Below are 23,120 nucleotides of genomic sequence, written 5' to 3'. Positions count from 1 at the left end.
AACCGAAAATGAATATTAATAACAACGGTGTGAACGCGGTTAACACCTGCTAATTGGTTTGCATAGTCAATTAATAATTGGATTAATCGACTGTTAATCAATAATCCCATATATGCCCGATATATATTTTTAAAACCAAATTATGGGTGGGTAATATAGACAATAAGAGTCATAAACACAAACGTTTGAAATTTTCTAAAGTGTCAAATAAATTTCGGCATATAGTTCTATTTAAAGATATGATGAAATAAGCTCCCAATCAGGACCGTTGTATTGCAACATGTGTAAATCACCTGCCACGGTTTGCACGCGTTGTGTACAGCTATTTAAGGTTACAAAATTCTACATTTAATAAATGAATTTCTTTGTCCAGATAAAAAGCGCGCGAAAATTGGCGTGGGTGTATTTATTTGTAAATAAAAATTTCGTAGCGGGTACAACATTGAGATCATTTAATTTCCATTAAAAGTTTCGTTGTGAATTTCAACTAAAGTACCGGGGTATCTCGCGAATTATTTGGCATTGACATTTCCTCTTAATAAAATATAATGTAAACACGCTGTATCGTTACCGTTACGCTGTATCAGTTCCTTCATTATTGAAACAATTATTGTATTGTATACTGACTGCACACAAGTGTCGTAACATACGAATGCAATACGTAAATTCGGACAGTACTTAAAGTCGGACACAAGTAAATAAATGATTTAATACTCTTGATTTCTTGAAACTTGGTATTTGTTGTTAAAAAGGGCAATTGCATTGATTAACACCATACGAAACTCTTCGTAAACTCTGTATTTACGTTTCCGACCTAACGTTCTGTCCGAATTTAAGTACACATACATGTACACATACATGTAATATCTACATGTAGTATATGATTTTCTTTGGTTCATTTACATTCAAGTACACGATGCCTGTACTGTAACATTAATTTACGATATTGACTGTGTACATCAGACTACTTGCTGTTTTATGTATATGTATGTATCAGGGACCTATACAAACATATATTGTTTGTATAGGTCCCTGTATGTATACATATTATGTATATGTAAATGAAGAAATAAAATAAAGATGAAAACCTGCCTCTTATCATTTTGTAGGAAAATTTTATGGGCTACCAAATATTTTTATTGGTAGCCCAGTGGGCTACCTGAAAAATAAGAAATTTGTCGGACACTGTTTTATTAATCATATTTTTGTTTCATGAATACACATCAGGGTTTTTTTTTAGAAAGAGGGGAAGACGCTGGACGCTGGGTAAAAGGGGAAAATCGAGCGCGAAAGAGACATATTTGGGGAAAAAATAAAAACTGTTCATTTCAATGTCTATAACTCACCTACAGACTTCAGGGTTTTTTTTTAAGAAAAAGAGGCATGTCTCTGGCCTTTTTGTTCTTAAGCACATGAACAAGTATGATATTAAAGTCAAAGTCCTAAATAAAGTTGCAGGTGTAGATCTTATAATGGGAAATGTTTTCAACTGGGGCCGGGGAACGATGTCAATATTATGATTTCAATTTCATGATGAATGGGTTGACGTTCTAGATCAGCTACAGTATTGGAAGGGAAAGGTGCGGCAGCTGCGATTGTCTACTTTCACTTTAACAATAATCAGACAGTATTAATCGATGTTGATTACATATACCTCCGAATCCTGCTGGGATTTAACGGTTTTTGATGATTCATTCTTAAAAAATGCGTCAACTCAATTAATATTTTCCGAGTCCGAACGTTTTATTTTGTTCGTGTATGAACGCCAATTGTGAGACTTTTTTCTGTTTTAACGTTTATATCTTGGCTTTCACATAACCCGGATGAAAATTCGACTGGTTTCCGGTAATTAATTGACGAAACACCCTTCTCGCGCAAGACAGGAATCCAGTAAAATAGTCACATGATTAATACGATTAGTTGCCCGGTTTTCATGACGTAATATAAGAGCTATATATAGAATCACTGGGATTCCCAGATTTGAGTGTTCGTCGGGAGAGAGAGAGAGAGAGCGAGATCGTCGTACATAGTACAAATTGGATAAGTGTCGACTTCCCAAAAGAAAAAAAACATTTCTTTGAGGGTAAAATATTATATTTTGGTGAAAAATTATATTTTTGGAGGGGAAATGGTATTTTTAGGGGAAAAATTCTGGTAGGGGAAGACGCCGAATATCGGCGTCACTTTCTTAGTAAAAAAAGCCCCTGCACATGTATAGAGTAGTATAATTTGTGTGCATTATGTTATGAATGTTGTTGTTATTCTTGGATAAAAATATAAATAAACAAGCACATTTGTTACATTGATAGCACACGCCAAATGCTTGCAACGCCAAATTCTGTAAACAACTACTGCTCTAGAGTCATTCATTGATACACTTAAATAAAGGTTTAATGAAATCATTAAAGCAGTAAAAATACAAACAGGTATTTTCAAGTAAAAAGTGGCCATAACTCCATTATTGACCAGTTGTTTGAGTTGCAATTTTACCTTCACCATCCTCTTATCAATATATACACTCATTCCAAGTTTCAATGAAATCTGCACAAGCAGTTCCAAGATTTCGCTCCAGACACAAAAGTGTGCTTATTTTCAAGTAAAAAGGGCAATTACTATGTTATTTGTAAATGGATTGCAACAGCATTTTACACACAGTATTCTATTATGATATATACACTTATATCAAGTTTCCATGAAATCGGTTCAAGCAATTTTCTGATATTACTCTTGACACAAAAGTGCTCCGGACGGACAATGCCAAAACTATATCCCTCCACCTATGGCGGTGGATAATAACATAAAGAAAAGAAAAGCTATTTTTTTTAACTTATATTTACTATTATATCTTACAACAAAACATTACTGCAAGAATGTAAAGGGAACAAACTATAATAATAACATATTAGATCAACACCATGTTTAAGAGAATATGCATAATTTAAAACCCAAACATCATAAAATATAACATATAACATTTAATTGCATCATGATTTAAAATGTGAATAAATTGATACTTTATTCCATTATTATGTAAATCATAACAAAATAAAGCAAATAATCATTTCTATCCAAAATGAAATCCAACTGTACTGTTTTATTAATCATAAATTATTAAATTGATGATTAAATGTTATTGAAACTTGGTCAGAATGTTCATCTTGTCATTATAAAGGCTATGTCAGAATTAAAGTCAATAGTGGTCAAAAACTAGAAAACCTAGTAATGTCTTCAACAATTGATAACCAATTTTTCAAATCTTATTTAATCAAGCTTATAATACAAACATTTGAAAAAAACAACACTCAACACAATAAGATTTGGAACATTTTTTATTCTATGATTCATGATTTCAAAGTAGTGTTTGGTATTTAATAAAGAATATAAATACAATTAATGTAGATGCAGGTATGAATTTTTGAAAAAAACTTATCTTTTAGGTGCACTTTTTGCCCTAACACGTGGTCTACTTAGTACAGTCAATCTTGTATTAAGAGACCACTTAAGGGAGTAATCAAAAGTGGTCTCTTAATAAAATGGTCTTTAAATAAAAAAAGGCCATTCTGGAAGAATGCTTACCCTCAATTTAAATCTATATGAAGGATAATCTCTTTTGTCAACAATGATTTTAACTTTTATAATAAAATGAATATAAACACAATACATAAACAATATTTAACTTATAATGTGTTTTATTTTTCACTTATTATAAATTACCATTTATTATAAATGAATTGTGTGTACATATTTATTTGCAAAAACAACATAGACAAGGAAATATTTTTCGCGTTTTTTTTCACCTGACACATTATTTTCCACGTCTTCAAGCACCTCGGCTTTACGCATAAGAATGTTCTGAATTTGAGTTTTACCGACTCCAAACTCATCTGCGATTTTACGCCCAAAACCCGAATTTTCTCGTTCAACGTTAACACTTTTCGTTTTGACATTTAAATTTCTGCATGTAAGCTTAAGGAAATCTGACTCGATTATGATACATAATGAGCTGAAAAGATTAAAACACGTCAATTGAAAACAAACAAACAGACATGATTGGAAAATTTATTAAGTAAATAACAATGTGATTGGCTAACAAATATCTACTAATTAGCATAATTACAAATTGGTAATGTACGGATTTCGACAGATGTTGCCATTAATAGTTTATTTTCCGCACTTCTCAGGAAATTTTTGTCGCGTACAGTGCATTGTTTCTGCACCTGTTATCTATACTCGAGAAAAATCGGCGTTGTCTCTTAACGTTCCACATAGTAAACTTTTTAAGCTGTAGACTGTGCGCAATACGTTCCTCTATTATTCAACTCAATAAATTAATACGCAGTCTACAACAATACCGGTCAGAACCGGTCAACGAGACAAAACACAATCATAATGGTTGGTGTGAAAACAAAGCAGAGGTGTAACAGTACATCTTATCGGCTTAGATAAACAATAAACACGGATTTGTCCCTGAAAGATCAATAGATTAACCACTTTTACCTCCTAGTGGTCGCTTAATTCAAGATTCAGACATCAAAATACACAAAAATCAGCGGTCGCTGGTCGCGTAAGACAAAAGTCGTTTAATACAATAACATTATATAGCGAAAAAGCTCCGTGGGATTTCAAAGTCGCATAAGACAAAGGTCGCTTAATACAAGTAGTCGCATCCACAAGATTGACTGTACATGTATGTAGAGAACAAAATGGATTTCTTTACAAATAATTTTACTTACTAAAATCAGATTAATTATCTCATTCATTTTTGTTTTTGTATATTCACAGTTGATGTACCGAAGGCAGATTGGTCATCCAGTGAGACATATTCTGTGAGTACTGGGTATTGAGAATAAATGGAACTCTAGCCGGATACTGGACATGTACTAGTATACTACTAACCTCCTTTCCTGTCTAGATGGAAGTGACTGTACAGTAGTTGTAATAGTTGCCAATTGAGCAGCATAATGGAACTCAAATCAGACACTGGCAATGTACTGACATGATCCAAAGTGTCTAGGTGACATTGACTGGTTGGAATAGTAGTCTAGTGAGTAGTGGTACCAGAACTAAATCAAGACACTAGACATGTACGGACCTCCACCATGTCTTGGTGGAAGTGACTGAGGTTGGAATAGTTGTCAAGTGAGCAGCAGGAATTGAACTTAAAGTCAGCCACTGGACCTGTACTGACCTCCAACTTGTTGAGGTGGAAGTGACTGTGCAGGGATAGTTGTCAAGTCAAGAATTACAAGCCAAGTCTTGTCAGGTAAGATAAACTATATTTCAATAACAGCCACAGCCTCAGTGGCATGCAGCCGAATCACATATTGCGTGCTGAACTATGGTTTAAGTTCTAAGGTATGGGATATTGTGATCCGTCATTGTCTGCTGTCAAATGTGTGTTGCCTGTCATTTCAAGTAGCACTTTTGGCTTTTGACATCTTCCTTTAAACCACAGGAAAATTTGGACATGTCTTTGCAGTCCTTACCCAATTGAGAAGAAATCCATATTTGATACTGTGTGTTGAAAATTTGTGTTGAACATTGAAGTTTAAGACAATTATTTATTAATTTCAGATAATAGCAAGTTGTTCTAAGCAATTCATTATCAAGCCTGTTATTTATCACCAGTATTAATGTGGTCAAATTATTTTGAATGAGTATTTCATAAATTCCATATATTTACCTCAAACATCATGTTTATGACTTTAGTTCGTGTCTAAAAGTATATTCAGTATGTATTACAGTTTAATAAAGACATTAAGAACTTCTACAATTCCATGAAGTGAAATTAAGTAATAATTCCTGGACAAACAGAGAAGTTTGGTAAAAAAAATAATTTTGAGTTATCTCCCTTGGACTGGCATTACTCATATATGTCACTCCATTATCAAATGTAGCATGATCCAACAAGGGAGGTCACATTTGGGTTGTTTACCAAAAGTGGTTCTTTATTACTTCACTTTACATGAGTCTAACTAACTTTAAGAGCTCTTTTCTAGTTGGATTAAACAGTCTGAAATCACCCACTCCAGAAAGTCGAAACACTTATCTGACAGAACATTCAATTCCATGCTACATGCAAGCTATTTACATCACAAAAATTGTAAACCAAAAAGATTGGAATATTTGTTTTCACGGTTATAGACAGTGTTCCTGATTGAAATCAACGTGCTATTGCTTAAAAATCATTTATTTATTGGTATACACAAGAAATGTCATTATGTGGTAGAATATTTGCAGAAAAAATAATTTTGAAAACATTTTGTGCCTGTCAAAATTTTCCGATTGGTTTCGGAAGTTGCCGATCGTATTTATATACACTGTATTGATAGACATAGGCCAAAGGACAGAATATCCTTCATATTTCAAGTGTGTCTGCCTTGATATTGTCACTTTATTAAATGAGAAGCAAAATCATACATGTATCAACCCGTTATAGTCAGTAACATTAAAATATTTGGGTGCAGTCATTTGTTTTTTGTAAACCGTGACATGCTGTTTTTCGGTAATTTTCGTAACCATTGGACATTTCACATCACAAGTTTTCGTATAAATGCATATGTTTTCCTTCAAATATTCTACAACTTTCTTGGAGTATGCGAATACGTTAATGATTTAAAAGTAATATTACCTTGATTTTGGTCAGGAAGTCTTTATATAATTGCTTAAAAAGACACCACAAATTGAGTGCATACAATATTTGAACCCCCAGGCCCTACATATTTCATGTTATTCTTTTTTCAATAGTTCCATAAATTCCTATAACTTCGACCACCCACTTATTTTGGACATTATGCCACATACATGTATCTGATTAATCTTGAGTTATTTCTTTGTATTTAAAAATGCTATCACATAATTATTTTTTTTGTTAACAAAATATTAATATTATATATAGTTTGGATAAAAGGCCTTTGTTTAAGATTTAGCTAAATTTGCTACACATGTAAAATAAAATGCCAATAATTTTTAGAATATTTACTTTAAATCAGTAAGTTTTAATTTATTAGTCTAAAACATTATTAATTTATTAAAAAAAATATTACAAACATAAAATGTTTTCCTAAAACAATAATGACATAACAGATTGATTTGAACATAGGAACAAATCACTGGGTTGCTAGGGTGCCATCCTAGGATTGTCATGTAACTATTAGGAAGTACATGATATGTCAATTACTTTGCCTTTATTTTGTTGGTTAGACATGGAGTGTTTAATGAAATGTTTTACTTTTCTTGAATATGTTTTTATTCAGTATAAAAAGTCAATGAACTCTGCATTGTTGCTGAATATACAATGCACTTGAAAATAGGCTTTATGCTGATTGAAATTAAAAACAACAAAACAACTTAAGCATCAGTATCTGTTCTTTCTGAGCAAAAGTGGCATTTATTGTTAGTGAAGAATAAACATCAGAACTATAAATGTTTTTTAGAATGTGAGCATTTTATCCAGTAATCTCATAGTACCAGTTTTTGGATAGAAATCCAATAGCATTATTAGCTCATCTATTAAAAAAAATAAAATTATGAGCTATTGTTATAATCTTGGTGTCAGCGTCGGCGTCCGGTTAAGTTTTGCGTTTAGGTCCACTTTTCTCAGAAAGTATCAATGCTATTGCATTCAAACTTGGTACACTTACTTACTATCATGAGGGGACTGGGCAGGCAAACTTAGATAACTCTTGCGTGCATTTTGACAGAATTGTGTGCCCTTTTTATACTTAGAAAATTGAAAATTTTGGTTAAGTTTTGAGTTTAGGTCCATTTTATTCCTTAAGTATCAAAGCTATTGCTTTCATACTTGCAACACTTACTAACTATCATAAGGGGACTGTGCAGGCAAAGTAATGTAACTCTGACTGGCATTTTGACAGAATTATGTGCCCTTTTTATACTTAGAAAATTGAAAATTTGGTTAAGTTTTGTGTTTAGGTCCATTTTATTCCTACAGTATCAAAGCTATTGCTTTCATAGAATCATACTTGCAACACTTATTAACTATCATGAGGGGACTGTGCAGGCAAAGTTATGTAACTCTGACTGGCATTTGGACGGAATTATGTGCCCTTTTTATACTTAGAAAATTGAAAATTTGGTTAAGTTTTGTGTTTAGATCCACTTTATTCCTACAGTATCAAAGCTATTGCTTTCATACTTGCAACACTTATTAACTATCATTAGGGGACTGTGCAGGCAAATTATGTAACTCTGACTGGCATTTGGACGGAATTATGGGCCCTTTATACATAGAAAATTGAAAATTTTGTTAAGTTTTGTGTTTTGGTCCACTTTACCCCTAAAGTATCATAGATATTGCAGTCATACTTGGAACACTCGCAAACTATCATAAGGGTACAGTAAAAGGTCAAGTTGCATAACTCTGGTTGTCATTTTTACGGAAGTATGGCCCTTTTTTGACTTAGTAACTTTGAATATATGGTTACATTTTGTGTATCGATCCACTTTACTTCTAAAGTATCAAAACTATTGCTTTCAAACTTCAAATACTTTCATGCTATCATGAGGTTACTGTACCTGGCAAGTTGAATTTTACTTTGACCTTTGAATGACCTTGAGAGTCAATTATTAATTATTAAATTTTGCTAAAAATGCCATAACTTTTGTATTTATGATTAGATTTGATTGATACTTTGACAAAACTACTCTTACCTGACATACCACAATAGACTCCACCCAAACCATCCCCTTTGCCCTTCCCCCTCCCCCCCCCGAATCCCCCCCGCCCCAAACCCCCCCCCCCCTATTTTTTTTTTTAAATCATCTCACAAATGACCACCACACCCTCACACTATTCTATACCCCCACCCCTCCCCAAATTGTTTTTTTTTTAAACGGTTAAAAAACACAAATATTTATTTTTATTATTTTATGTTTGAAATACCGTCCAAACCATCGCACCCAAGAATACCCCCCCCCCACCCCCCCCTCCCCCCTCCCCCCCGAATTCCCCCCCCCCCCTAATTTTTTTTTTAAATCATCTCACAAATGACCACCACACCCTCACACTATACTATACCCCCCCCCCCCCCCGAATCCCCCCCCTAATTTCTATTTTTTTTTTATTTTTTTTTTTAAGATCATCTCACAAATGACCACCACACCCTCACACTATACTTTCTCCCCCCCCCCCCGAATCCCCCCCCCCCTATTTTTAACCAGGTTTTCCGAAGGAAAAAACTGGTTATTAGATTGGCGAATGCGGGCGGGCTGGCTGGCTGGCGGGCTGGCTGGCTGGCGGGCTGGCTGGCTGGCTGGCGGGCTGGCGGAATAAGCTTGTCCGGGCCATAACTATGTCGTTCATTGTCAGATTTTAAAATCATTTGGCACATTTGTTCACCATCATTGGACGGTGTGTCGCGCGAAATAATTACGTCGATATCTCCAAGGTCAAGGTCACACTTTGAGTTCAAAGGTCAAAAATGGCCATAAATGAGCTTGTCCGAGCCATAACTATGTCGTTCATCGTCAGATTTTAAAATCATTTGGCACATTTGTTCACCATCATTGGACGGTGTGTCGCGCGAAATAATTACGTCGATATCTCCAAGGTCAAGGTCACACTTTGAGTTCAAAGGTCAAAAATGGCCATAAATGAGCTTGTCCTGGCCATAACTATGTCATTCATTGTGAGATTTTAAAATCATTTGGCACATTTGTTCACCATCATGGGACGGTGTGTCCCACGAAAGAATCACGTCAATATCTCCAATGTCAAGGTCGCCACGACTAAAAATAGATTTAAAAAAAAAAAAAAACTTACAAAGGGGGTTAATTTTTTTTGGTCATTTCAAAAGTTCAGTTTGAGTTTTCTCCCTTTATCAGATTTTTTTTTCACAATGAAAACCTGGTTTTGTGACAATTTTGTCCCTTGTTTTTTTTTTAAGATCATCTCACAAATGACCACCACACCCTCACACTATACTATACCCCCCCCACCCCACCGCCCAATTATTTTTTTTTAAACGGTTAAAAAACACAAATATTTATGTTTAATATTTTATGTTTGAAATACCATCCAACCATCGCACCCAAGATGGTGCAATCCCTTGTTCCGAAATAAAAATCGTTTATAATTTGCGGAGTAATTCATTTAAACAAACAGAAAATGCATTCTGAAACCCTTAATAGGAGTCCTGCAAATTCATTTGTAATCAATAACTTATGTTTTAAATAATCATTGGTTCATGCTACAGTACAGCCAAAGCGGAACAAACATATTTCGCGATCCGCGGCGGCAAGGCGAAACGAGTTGATGCCGCGTCAGTCGTTGAAGCCGCGTCAGTATGCGGCGGCAAGTAGCATTTCCCCGCAAAACTTTGCATCTGTCCGCCGAGGCATGCCGCAATCCGCGACATGATGCCGAGTCGATGCCCATCATGAAATAAAAAATCTTTTAAAAATTATAAGTAACATGTAGTTAACAAATTTTGAAAGGACAATTATAATAATAATAAAATCATAATAAATTTATTGTGCGCGGATTGTATTAGCATAAACATGTAAGCATAGTTAATGTGTCTGGCCAATTAAGTTTGTTTCCCGCCCGTAGTGTATGTATTTCACACATAAACAAGGTCACGTAATTATGTTTTCGCACATACAAGTGGTCAAGGCTCCAGCATATGGTGGATTTATAAATTAATTGCATGTTGAGTTTGCTATAATATTTAAGCTGAGAAAATAAGCCGTTTGAAGCCACATCAATAATCAAGACGGTGACGATGTATTTTTTGTTTTGTTAATTATTAGCTTATTATAACTATTGTTTGAATATGCGTATATAAACACGTTTTATTTTGTTCATATTATACAGTTAATATCGCTATTAATTACCTGATAATCCTGTTATATTCCAGTTTTAAAGCAAATGCTGGTAAATATTTTCGATATACAAACATTCTCGATATTTCCTTAAATATCAAATACATTTTGGCATTTGTTACTATTTATAGAGATGATGAAATAACGTCTAATCGAGGCGTTTTTTTTTTCCACTGAACACGCGATGTACGCCTGATGTGATGTTTGTGTATTTATACAACACAAAATACACCCAAACTTTTCAAACGACGTTCTACATGTCTGCATAATTTTCGTGCGCTTTTTATGAAACAAAGGATATTTAAGCACTGTTTATTTGACACTAGAATTTGTCAAAGGTCGCGTTAGCATTAAAATTCAGAAGTGTGTTTCTGATTACAAATTTAATAATGATAATCGAACGAAACATTAACAGTTGCGCGTAATTAATTCTACGCTACACATACATGTATGTACATGTAGGTGGATATCTTTTCACTCGTTCCGCCGCGTACGTATGCGGGGGATTTACTCTGCCAAAATACGCAAGGTTAATACAGACTCGTCGTCGTTGCGCGGATCGATGCAGAGTGCCACGGCGATTCGCCGTGCGAACACATGATTCAGCCACCGCGTACTAATAATCTGGCTGTGGCGTAGCCGCGGATTGTGTTTGTGCCGCGTTGGCTGTACTGTACCAATTGTAAAATATTGCAACCGATCCTTGAATAATGTAAATATGCCATGACGTTGGAATAACATATATCCTGATCAGACTAGAATATTTAATATACCCATGGTCTGTTATAAAAAATAGTAACATAGGTTACAACTCAAATTTCTCATTTTGTTTAAACTTATTATAATTTGTAAATTATCACCTGGTAGGAGAGAAACATACATTTATGTTTGTTCTCCCTTTTTTCTGTTTGAATCACATTCTGAAGAAGTACATGTATTTGAACTTAAGTAAACTACTTTATAATTTAAACAAAGGAAATTAAAGCAAATTTTGTCGCAGAATTTTATTTTATTTCGTATACTGCCTTGCTATACCATTGGACTCTAACATATTGACTGATTACATTCATATATGTAGCAATATTTGTATGTTTCTTATTGGCTTTTGTGGTCTTGTGCTTCATTTAACCCTTTCCTTGACAGCCATTTAGCCAATATAGGCCTCTCCAGTTACCACAAGACATAGCTGCGTGCTGACCAGTGGCTGATTGCCATCTTATCAATATCAGTACCCCATCTTTACAGGCATTATTGGAAAAACGCTGTTTTATGACCCTCATTGCTTTTAAACCTGATATTCTCATAAAAATTGAAATATTATTGAAAAATACACAATATGAAAGTTTAAGCTAATAAAATTTCCTTTCCTGTGGTGTAAACTGTATGTTTATACCTTAATTTATTGGTCAGTTATAGTCATGCAAAGTTGACCGTTGTGTGTTTTACTGCATTTAAATGCAAATCTCTTTCCAGCTCATATAGAAACTTTGCGAAGTTGGTGTGTTGAATCAAATACAAATAATTATATTTTGGAATATTAATTTTTTTTCTTACTTTCCAAACTACAATTCTTCTTTCTTGAAGATTTTTTTATTTTATAAATTCATTCTGCAAGCCTCAAAATTCATGTAAATTCTTATAAATAACTACAGAAAAACACATAGTTTCTCAAACAACTTCATGCATTTTCAAAATAAATTGTATTATTTCTTATAAAATTCGTACGATACTTGGTATTTCTATTACATTAATTCACCAAATGATTTATAAACATTTATAGATACTGGTAACAATTTTATTGGATGTTGCATAATGTGCCATGAATATTCATATAATTAATTTGCATTTTGCATTTTATTACCGATCGAAATCCGGCAATGTCGGCGTCTTCAATAAGTCTTCAGTTTGTGTATTTATTTGCAAAATTCCAAGTTTATTATCAAATACTCCAGTTTATCTGATCGCCGACATATAACTTTATAACCCAGAAGTCGCCAACAAACCCGTGTATTTGTGTACCAAATTGCAAAACGCCGAGGTAACATGGCACGCGCGCCAATGTCATCTGAAGACTACTGCTGCGTCCGGTAAACATGTTTATTCAAAGTGTCTAGAACCTGTGTTTCTTATCCCTAAATGTTAGATTAGCATGTGCGCTATTAATTATTATTGGTCAGTTCAAAGGCATATTGAAGACCGCCGACTGCGTCTTTGTTTTATTGCCCAATCAAGCACCGATAATCCAATATCCTGTGTATTACGAAACACAAACTTTAGATAAGCACGTGTCGTTTGTAAAAACATTTTAGTGTACATGCCATTAAACATATTGATGTAATTCTCGTATATGATCTCGGAAACAAACATTTACGATATAATGGAATCAAACAACAATAAGAATGAAATCGATTTACACCCAAATGATATTATATCCCTATGGGACGTGTTTATTTTTGCGACATTTTTAACGAGTTATTAATACGTTTTCGGAAAATGTCCAAATTAAATATGGTTCGAGAATAGCAGTTATTTTAGGACATTACGAAATGCCTGAAGCGCGCACATCCCGGAACGTGATTTACGCATGTCAAATGGTAAAACCCTCATCTTGATTGGTCGCCAATTGCATCATAACTTTAAATAGCAACATTACCGGATGTTTACTCGACAGTTTAGAAAAATGATGAACGCAGGTGTATATGCATTTCTGTTACATCAACGTCATTTTAAGCATTTAAATACACTGTAACTCCAATATAGCGCGGTCAATGGGGTCCAAGCCGCGAAACAGCGTTAAAACGGATCCGCGTTATAGGTTTTGAGCTCATTTACTGCAGGACGCTATAAAAAAACAGGTATAGAATAGCCTATAATATAGGTCATGTATATTGCCATGCTGTGTTGACGCAAATACATGCATATAAATCGAATCGTATCGATAACAGTATACATACCGCTTTTCTTATGTGCACATTTATCCGATAATCCAATAAAATTGCAACATCACTTAAAAAATAATAATCTTGAACATTAATGACGATATATGTTTAAGAAATTTGTAAACACAACCATACGCATATATGCAATTTTCAGAAATGTAGAGTACAGTGCATTATGGGGCAGAGCTTTCATTGGACGAGCGACTTTAAATTTAGATTGAATGCAATACGACTCATGTACAAAAAATTGTTTTATTGCGTCATACGCATGCAAAAAACGTGTTTCCCGGGAACTTTCTGATACCGCGCGAAAATGAAAGTGAAACTGTTAACAATTGCCGGTACACTGCGTTCGCATGTAAATAAATCGTCTGCATTATTTAATTTCTTATACACGAACTGAAAGATTAAATGACATAATACTAGAATGATAATGAAATGACAGAAAAAGTTGTTTTATACAGTAGGCAGTATATTTCACAGCCGCTCATTTAATATAGTCAAACTGCAACCATATCAAAGTAAGAATGTTTCAATCGTTTTGAATTACTTGAATTGTATAACTATCCCGCTTGCACTTAACTTATGGAAATTATCACACTGAACCGCTCTGATGAGGAATACATGTAATAAACACTGACACGCGAGTTTTTCACACCTTTATTGACATTACACAACAGATTAACACCAAGTAGCTGTCGGTGTTGTTTAACCTCGAGGCGATTATAATCGGTTCAACGGACGGTTGAATAAAGCAATCAACATGACTGTGATTGCCGCCATCTTTTAATTGTCTGAAAATACATGAAGTTGCATAATACAGATTTGAATCAGAAATCAAATGGAAGGTTGGAGAAAAAATGGGATCCAAGCACCCTCCGCGTTATATTGGATTCAGCGTTATAACGGAGCGCTTTATATTGGAGTTACAGTGTAGCAAATTAAATCGTGATGCGTAAAAACGCGTATATATCAGGTAATAGATAGGGTAGTAGAAATGCGTAGATAACAGGGAATCGATACAGGCGTAGATAAGCGTATTTGACAGGGAATCGATAGGGTCGTAGAAACGCGTACCTGTCAAGGAAAGGGTTAAATAATCAAAGTACTGACAGTACTGGTGTGACGATGCTTTTGAGAGGATGGATATAAAAGCATCAAGTTAAGTTTATCTACATCACCACGATCACCACAATTGTGTATATTGGTATGAAAAAAAAATTTGGTACAAAAATTTTGCGAAAAAAATTTGGGTATGAAAACAAATTTGGGTACGAAAAAATATTTGGGAACAAAAAAATTGGGACCGTAAAAATATTGGGTACGAACAAAAAATTGGGGATGAAAAAAAAATTGGGTACGAAAAAAAAATTGGGTACGAAAAATTTTAGGTATGGAAAAAAAATTGGGGGAACAGGAAAGTAGTACCTGTGGGGAACTTGACCCACACTCGCACATTTTCGGCCCTTTCCGTCAAACATCAGATAAGTTCCTCGAAGGCAATAGTATGAATACACATTTTGGAAGCGGTCCTACCTACGCGCGTCAAAATGTAAGGGAAATATGTACACAAGTCTGTCAGGAATGATTGAATTAACGAAGAAAATCGTGTATTGATGTAAGTTTTTTGAAGAAATGTGCAGAAAATATATTTAACAAGAGCTGTGTTTGTGAAACACAATGCCCCCTGCTGCGCAGCTTTGAACTCATATATTTTACCTTTGACCTTGAAGGATGACCTTGACCTTTCACCACTCAAAATGTGCAGCTCCATGACATACACATGCATGCCAAATATGGAGTTGCTATTTTCAATATTGCAAAATTTGACCTTTGACCTTGACCTTGAAGGATGACCTTGACCTTTCACCAATCAATATGTGCAGCTCTATGAGATTGGCATGCACGCCAATATTGAAAAAGTTATGGCCAATGTTAAAGTTTTCGGACAGACAGACAGACGCTTTATATTTGACATTTGACCTTGAAGGATGACCTTCACCTTTCACAACTGAAAATGTGCAGCTCCATGAGATGCACATGTATGCCAAATACAGTACACTCCACGCGTTTTCCCCAAAAAACACGCTCCCTCCGCGTTTTTTTCTGCTTGCGAGTGTTCACGCGGCGTTGAGAGAGCGAGGTGAACTCGATAAAACGCTCGGCGTTACGCCACGTTCGCTAATTCCCGCGGCGTGTATTACTTTAGCCTAGTCGGTAAATGCAGACAATTTCCGTTCTTATCAGTGACCGCTGCGCAACACCACGTTAGCAGTGTGCTACTGGGCATGCCAAAAAATAAAAACATTCTTATAATAAAGTGTTTAAATACTGTAGTACATGTATAAAAGATAATTGTATAGAAAATTAATACCTATAAAAATTATGTTTTTTAATTCACAGGTACGTCTTCAATATGAATGAATATAAGACATTTGACAAATTAATATTTAAATCATTACACATATAAGACAAGAATAAATGTTCTGTAAAATTTCCAAATGAGAATAATAATTAGTAATCCGAAACAGTCACTACGATTTTTAATGTTAACACGACGTTTACAAATGCTTCCAATATACAGTCATCAGTATATTTCCCAACAAAAGCGCGCGAAAATTATGCTGCAATGTACAAGGTATACTCCTGCAAAGAGTGCGTGTATTGATTTTTTTTATACAAACTTTATAGCGCAGAGAACATTGAATTTTGTTGATTTCTGTTAAAAGTTTCTTTGGTATTTTTTAACAAAATTATATAGCGAATAAGTTTGATATTTCCTCCAAAATAATTTCAAATCATACACGCCGAATCTTTATCGTTACAGTATTTTAGTAGAGTATTTATTTTAACAGTAATTGTACTGTAAACTGATTAAAGAAGACATCTGGGCGGAACTGGATTTTAAGTGTTTGACGTTATGAAAACACGCAAAGCTTGTCTACTGACCTATTGTGTAGACTGCTGTCTGCGGTGTTTTGACAAAAGGGATTAACATGTGTGAATGTCACTCTGCCGATGTGGTCCATAATTACTGGTAAACATTGTTTTGAATGTCGACGCAACAAGAATACAACTGTGAATATTAAATGCAACTATCAACTCAATAGTTACCACCTTCTTTTAGTAATCAATGGAATAACCTAACTTCAAAGAGAAAGTAAATGCATTAGCGAGCAGAGAATTGACTTTGTTCCGACAATTAAAACCATTCCTTATGCATTCGTTGAACGTGTTCACTTGAGTAAGTTATGCCTTTAGACAAGAAGCGGCTTTTCTTTGATTACGTCAAACTGTAAATTCACACAGATTTGCGAGATTTTTAGGGTCCTTGGTAATTTGTTTACATGTTCAGTATAGAAAATCACCTGCTCACATGAAAACTTTGGATTAAATTATCAAAATAAAAACAATGTTGCAAACTGTGTTTATATTAATTGGTAAGTATTAGTTAAAAGACGATGTTTTGTTTGTCGTAAATCAACGAGTTTTCTCTACAACAACAACTACTTCTACAACCACGTTGGGATCGATCTATCTTGGTTGTTTTTTTAATTGTAAAAATTATACTACATGTACATGTATGTACTTGTAATAAATGTAATTTTATTTGAAAATCAGGAAGTCAAACAAAATGAAATTGATTGTTATCTCGTAAAACGCGGAGTTTCCCCCGCGTTGCCAACGCCGAGGGCCGCCGCTTCGGCTTATCAGTTTTGCCGATCGTTAACCGCCGCGTCCAATATCATGCAAACGCCGCGTCTGGCGGGATTTTCTTAATCTCCCTCCAGGTCAATCACCGCGGAGTATGGAGGGAAATTGGGGAAAACGCGTGGAGTGTACTGTATCAAGTTGCTATGTTCAATATTAAAAAAGTTATGACCATTAAAGTTTTCGGACAGACGGACAGACTGACACACTGACTGACAGTTCAACTGATATAGGCCACCCTACCGGGAGCATAAAAAGCAATGGCGATATTTTTTATAACATAATTGTTAATAGTTTGATATCACAAAATGAAAGTGAAAGTAGAACTGTCAAAAATGACAACCTGTCAATGTGTTGTTTTTGCTGGCACGAGAGGGCGATTACACTCAATGTGTTCACATTTTGACCATAGGCTTTGTCAATGACCTTTATAGTATGGGTAGCTTTGATATTATTTATTGCTATCATGTAACTGCATGATTGTGTATATGTTTACAATACACAAAGCATAAATAATGATATAAATATACTGATTGTGCTTATAATAATCTGAGAACTATAGCCAGGTCAACTAAGGACTTAAAATACAATTTTGTGTCCTGATTTCATGAAGAAATGACCATGCATGTCCTAGATTTCAAATTCAAGGCCCTGGTGTGACACATTGGTAGCATTACCGTTAAACTGTTACCAGGCTTATGAAATTAGTTTTTATTGAACTATCTAAGGAAATCTAAATCAGGCGCTGATCTTTCTTGTTTTAATAAAGTCATAGATCAGTTGTGGCCTCTGGGTAATGACCAATTTTTGCTTACTTGTCACACCCTTTAAACTTTCCACACGTCTATAATAGCAAATCTGGATTTAGGCGATCTTCAATGGTACATTTAAACTTTAGCTCTGTTACAAGAGTGCTGGTAAAGTCCAGTCACATATTTAAATCTAGGCCATGTCAAAATCAAAGTGTCAAAGACAAATGAAAGATGCGTTCATTAATTATTGTCCAGTTGTTTACTACTGCTGTAAGTTTTTATATAATATGACTGATGAACATCATGTGAGAGAAAATTCACATTATCATTGTATATCAGGTTTAGCAACCTTTTAGATAACAAAGTATGCTAGTTTTCAATGTCCCTTCTGGGGATCAAACCCGTAGGGCTTTTAGGAAGATTCTGAAATGTTCGATCCCTCGAGAGCAACCAAAATAAAAATTAAGTCAAATATTGCCGACTCGGTTTTTTGAGTCGGTTCATGAGGAATAATGGAGCTTGATTGGTCATTGTCGGCTCTGGTACTACTTACATGTACCCCGGGTACTCTTAAGTATACTTACAGGTACCCTGGCAGGTTTTTTTTTCCACTTTTTGGGAAGATAGCCCATGGCTTTGGAATTGGGAATTTTATCGGCATTTTCATGAAATTGGGAAAATAATTTCATTAGCCTTTTTTTCCACATGAAAAGTCCACTGATTAGGGAAATACTAAATTTGATATAACTCTTTATAATCATTTAAATTAAACGAACAAAATCATATTATACTTTGTTAGATGTAAATTGAATTGATATTGAGATAAAATATGCATTAGAATTCTTTCTAAAAAAAAAAAAAAAATTTTTTTTTTTTTTTTTTTTTTGGAAATTGGGAATTTTTTGCCACATTTTGGGAAAAAAGTATACTTTTTGGGATTGGGAACATAGCCGAATTTCGGCTATCAAATCGGGCCAAAAAAAAACCCTGCCTGGGTACTCTAAGTATACTTACATGTACCCTAGGTATGGTAAATAAACGTAATTGTACTCGGTCCATATTAGACTGTACCCGAGTTGTATTTGCGCCCAAAATCCGATGTCGTAAAACGCGCAACCGATTATCTTAAACACACTTCTCTTCAAAAAACACTGCATCAACATGCTTTTTGAGTATGTGTTCCGATAATATAGAGGCCATTCTACAGAAAATTGACATAAATGCGTATATATAATTATTACAAAAAAATAGTCGACAACGACTGATTTAGGGTTAAATTTCCCTGGTACATTTTAGTATATTTACCGTACCCGGGATACATGTAAGTATACTTAAGAGTACCCGGGGTACATGTACGTAGTACCCGAGCCGACAATGAACAATCGAGCGATACTGGAAGGTGCAACATCTCTCACGCCCCCTAGCATCGCCTTTAGCAGTATTCAATTCTCAACAGGAAAGTGCTGGAGTCATTGATCCCGAGGGACCAGAAAAACAATTGATTAATGTTCGAAATAAATAATTTGATTAATGACAATTCTGTTATTTGAGCCTGGGGTCACAGGAAAAGCGCAGTCAAATCAGAATCCGATTAAATTATTTGTTATTGTCAGAAAAACGCTCTTAAGCAAACAGCTTTCAAGTGACTGCTGGCTGATCTAGATCCAAACTGGCCACAATCGCCTTAATGTCTCTTTTACTGTGACACAGTTCATTTAACTTTAAAATGATAAAAAGTACTAACACTAAGAAAGAGTACTAACCAGTAAAGAGTTTGAAATCAATGTTGAATCTCAGGACAGCTTGGTGATCTGCAAATCCCCGATGAAATGTTGATATCGGTATCATAGTCTTTCAATAAGTCGCAAAATGCTCGAATACAATTTATAAAGCACAATGTGACTTATATTGATTACTAAAAATACCATTAATCAGTAGGCCAGTTTTGCCGTGTCAAGCTGTTACGATCCTGAAAGTCCTTCATTCACATCGAGTATATATCCTTCGAATTCCAACTATTGTTGTCATAAGCGGAGATTTAGTGAATAAATAATTCATATATCCTATATGACAGCTTCTAAATAGCGAAACAAGCCAATGTACGCAGTAAGAAAGTTTTGAATCGAGACTCTCATTAAGGCGGCCATTGTTGAATGTTGAAACACGAACGACAACTCTGCTAGGAGAACGTTATCAATGCTTCTACGCAGTGACGTATGCAAAAGGGAAGTAACTGAACAATCGAGTTATCTCAATCGGACTGGCTCGGTCTTTTACATAGGCCGCCATTATGAAATTTTTTAGGATGGTTATCAAACCTTGGACGATGCTGTTCGCATCGTCAAAAAAGCCTGTGTGGTAAGAGTGGTACAATTGTGTAGTAAATATAACACCCTCATGCCTGTGATGTTAATCAAGATTAAAGGTAGAGGTTAATATTACTCTAAGAGGGATTTGCAGGAGTTTTATACACTTAGAAGCATGATGATGATCATACATTGTTTAACCCCTTAGAAATGATCTACGTAAATTGATGTGGGGGCGCTGCATAAAACAACAATCAGGTCTTGTGTTCGCTGCATAATACAACTAAATAAGGTAAACATGTTCGCCGCATAATACAAATACATGTAAATGAGACCAACGTGTTCACTTCATAAAACAACAATAAGGTCATTGTGTTTGCTGCATAATACAACTAAATCTTGGCGATCCATCCCTTGACAAAGAAATTAGTTTTTACAGTAATGTATGCAATTGATTTTGTGTTAATTTGCTGTTCTTGTTGATATCCAAGTTTTTCAAATGGCAGAGTTATATGTTCCCTTTGATATATTTCTCAAGAGCTAGAAGGTTACAACATAGCAGGGCATAGACCTCATTTTTTTTAAGTTAATACATGTTAATTATCCAAAAACTACTTCATTACATTTCTACTGTATTTATTGTTTTTAACAACAAAAACATACATCTGGAGCAGTTAGGCAAAACTTCTCTCATACAAAATTAATATAAACAATTGTTAAGTAATTGTATTAAAATGCGCAGACTTGTTATGTTGTAGATAGTTGTATAACCTTAATGTTGCCTTGCTAGGCTTTTCCTTGTACGAATGAATGTGGCTGTCCCACTTGTGTTTTCTGATAATAATTCGCACTGTTTGTATTAAGCCTAAGCTATGAATAAAAAGAACAATTTTTAGCAATTATCATATATGACTGTAAAGTGGTTTACTCTTTATCGTCTTTAATTTGGTTGTAGTTGTATGCATGAACTAGGATGTACTTAATAGCAATACTTCACTATCTATCCTCCACAGTCAACATGTAAGTATGCCCTTCCGTTTACCAGATCTGCTTGACGCTCCTCACCAGTGGTTATTTCCATTGATCACAATAATAATAATAAGTGACAGCAAAATGTGTCTAGTACTAAAATTAATATATTTATGAGAAGACCAAAAATATTGTGTATGCCCCTGCATTGACAGATTTGGGAGGTACATATTGATTGACCCATCCTTCCATCTCTACACGGTGAACACAATTCTTTCTTACTTGCATGGATGTAGTACTTGAACACTACCAACACACCCATATCAACCTTACTGCACGTTGCTGTTGACGCTCACCTACTTTTGGTTTAGACTTAAGAGTCCAATCTGTTGTAGGCTGCAGAGTCCAATCTCTTGTAGGCTAAGAGCTTATATAGGCTGAGAGCTTGTATAAGCTTTATTGCTGATAAATGTTGTTGTTGTTGTTTATCCCTTTTCCACTTAGATACGTATTTTGACGCATTTTTATTCCCTCAGAAAGTTAAATTTAAATAAAGACCTATCTTACTAGATGCAAGTTTAAAAGGCTTCATTTCCAACCCTAATATACTGATTAGCAGCAAACAGCATACAACCTGAACAGCCTGCGAGTTACTAACAGGCTGTTCTGGTTTTATGCTGTTTTCACATAGCAATTTTTTACATTGCTTTGAGTGGGAAAGAGTTAACTAAAATTGACGCATTCCATCTAACAACATTTTCGCTTTCTACAATGCTTAAACACTAGGATGGATATTTTGTATTAACACTCTCAATAAACTAAAATCACCTGCTTCATCTTGACTATGACATTGACCAAGTTTGGGACTTAAACTCAGAAGATCTAAATTTTGGTTACACCAAATTTACCCATCTTTAGTTTCTCCTTGAAATTAACCTCATTTTGTACTTAGATTTTTCACTCTGGCCTAGTTCTTGGTTAATTATAACCCACCAAACAAAGTTGAGCTTGTCTGTCGGTAGGTCGGTCTGTCTGTCGGTCGGTCGGTCTGTCGCTCCGTATTAAGTGTCCGCTCTCTGATTAAAGTTGTTTTCATCCGATCTTCACCAAACTTGGTCAGATGTTATTTCTAGGTGATGTCTAGGTCAAGTTCGAATATGGGTCATGCCGGGTCAAAAACTGGGGTCACGGGTTCACTTAGTGCGTTTTAAACATTGAGCATGGTGTCCGCTCTCTAATTCAAGTATTTTTCATCTGATCTTCACCACACTTAGTCAGAAGTTGTATGTAGATGATGTGTAGATAAAGTTCAAACATGGGCAATGCTTGGTCAAAAACTAAGTCACGTGGTCACTTAGTGCGTTTTAAACATTGAGCATGGTGTCCGCTTTTTTTGTTAAGACAACATGCAAAATATTCTGTTTCAATGCGTCATGTGGGGGTATTCGTCACGTCTGTGACAAAGCTCTAGTTATAATTGTCATTATTCAAGCTCCTTGTATTGCCTTAAGTTTTATTTCAATTTGCTGTCCAGTCATTGTTTTTTGTCTGTCTGTTTGAGAGTAACCATCAATGATATATTTGATCTTGCATCAATT

At 34.9% G+C, this 23,120-nt stretch overlaps 1 protein-coding gene across 1 annotated transcript in view; it reads left to right on the top strand.

Moving 5' to 3' along the window:
- The first annotated feature begins 4,789 nt into the window (after positions 1–4,789).
- Positions 4,790–23,120, top strand: part of LOC127876068 (uncharacterized) — a 299,486-nt gene continuing 281,155 nt past the window's right edge. The window contains exon 1 of the mRNA XM_052420991.1: positions 4,790–5,263. The gene's annotated coding sequence lies outside the window, so the exon portion shown is untranslated. The remainder of the gene's footprint in view (positions 5,264–23,120) is intronic.

This window comes from Dreissena polymorpha, chromosome 1, assembly GCF_020536995.1.
Source record: "Dreissena polymorpha isolate Duluth1 chromosome 1, UMN_Dpol_1.0, whole genome shotgun sequence".
In the NCBI taxonomy this organism is placed as follows: domain Eukaryota; kingdom Metazoa; phylum Mollusca; class Bivalvia; order Myida; family Dreissenidae; genus Dreissena; species Dreissena polymorpha.
The sequence above is the reverse complement of the archived record's forward strand: the minus strand, read 5'-3'. Positions and strand labels throughout refer to the sequence as shown.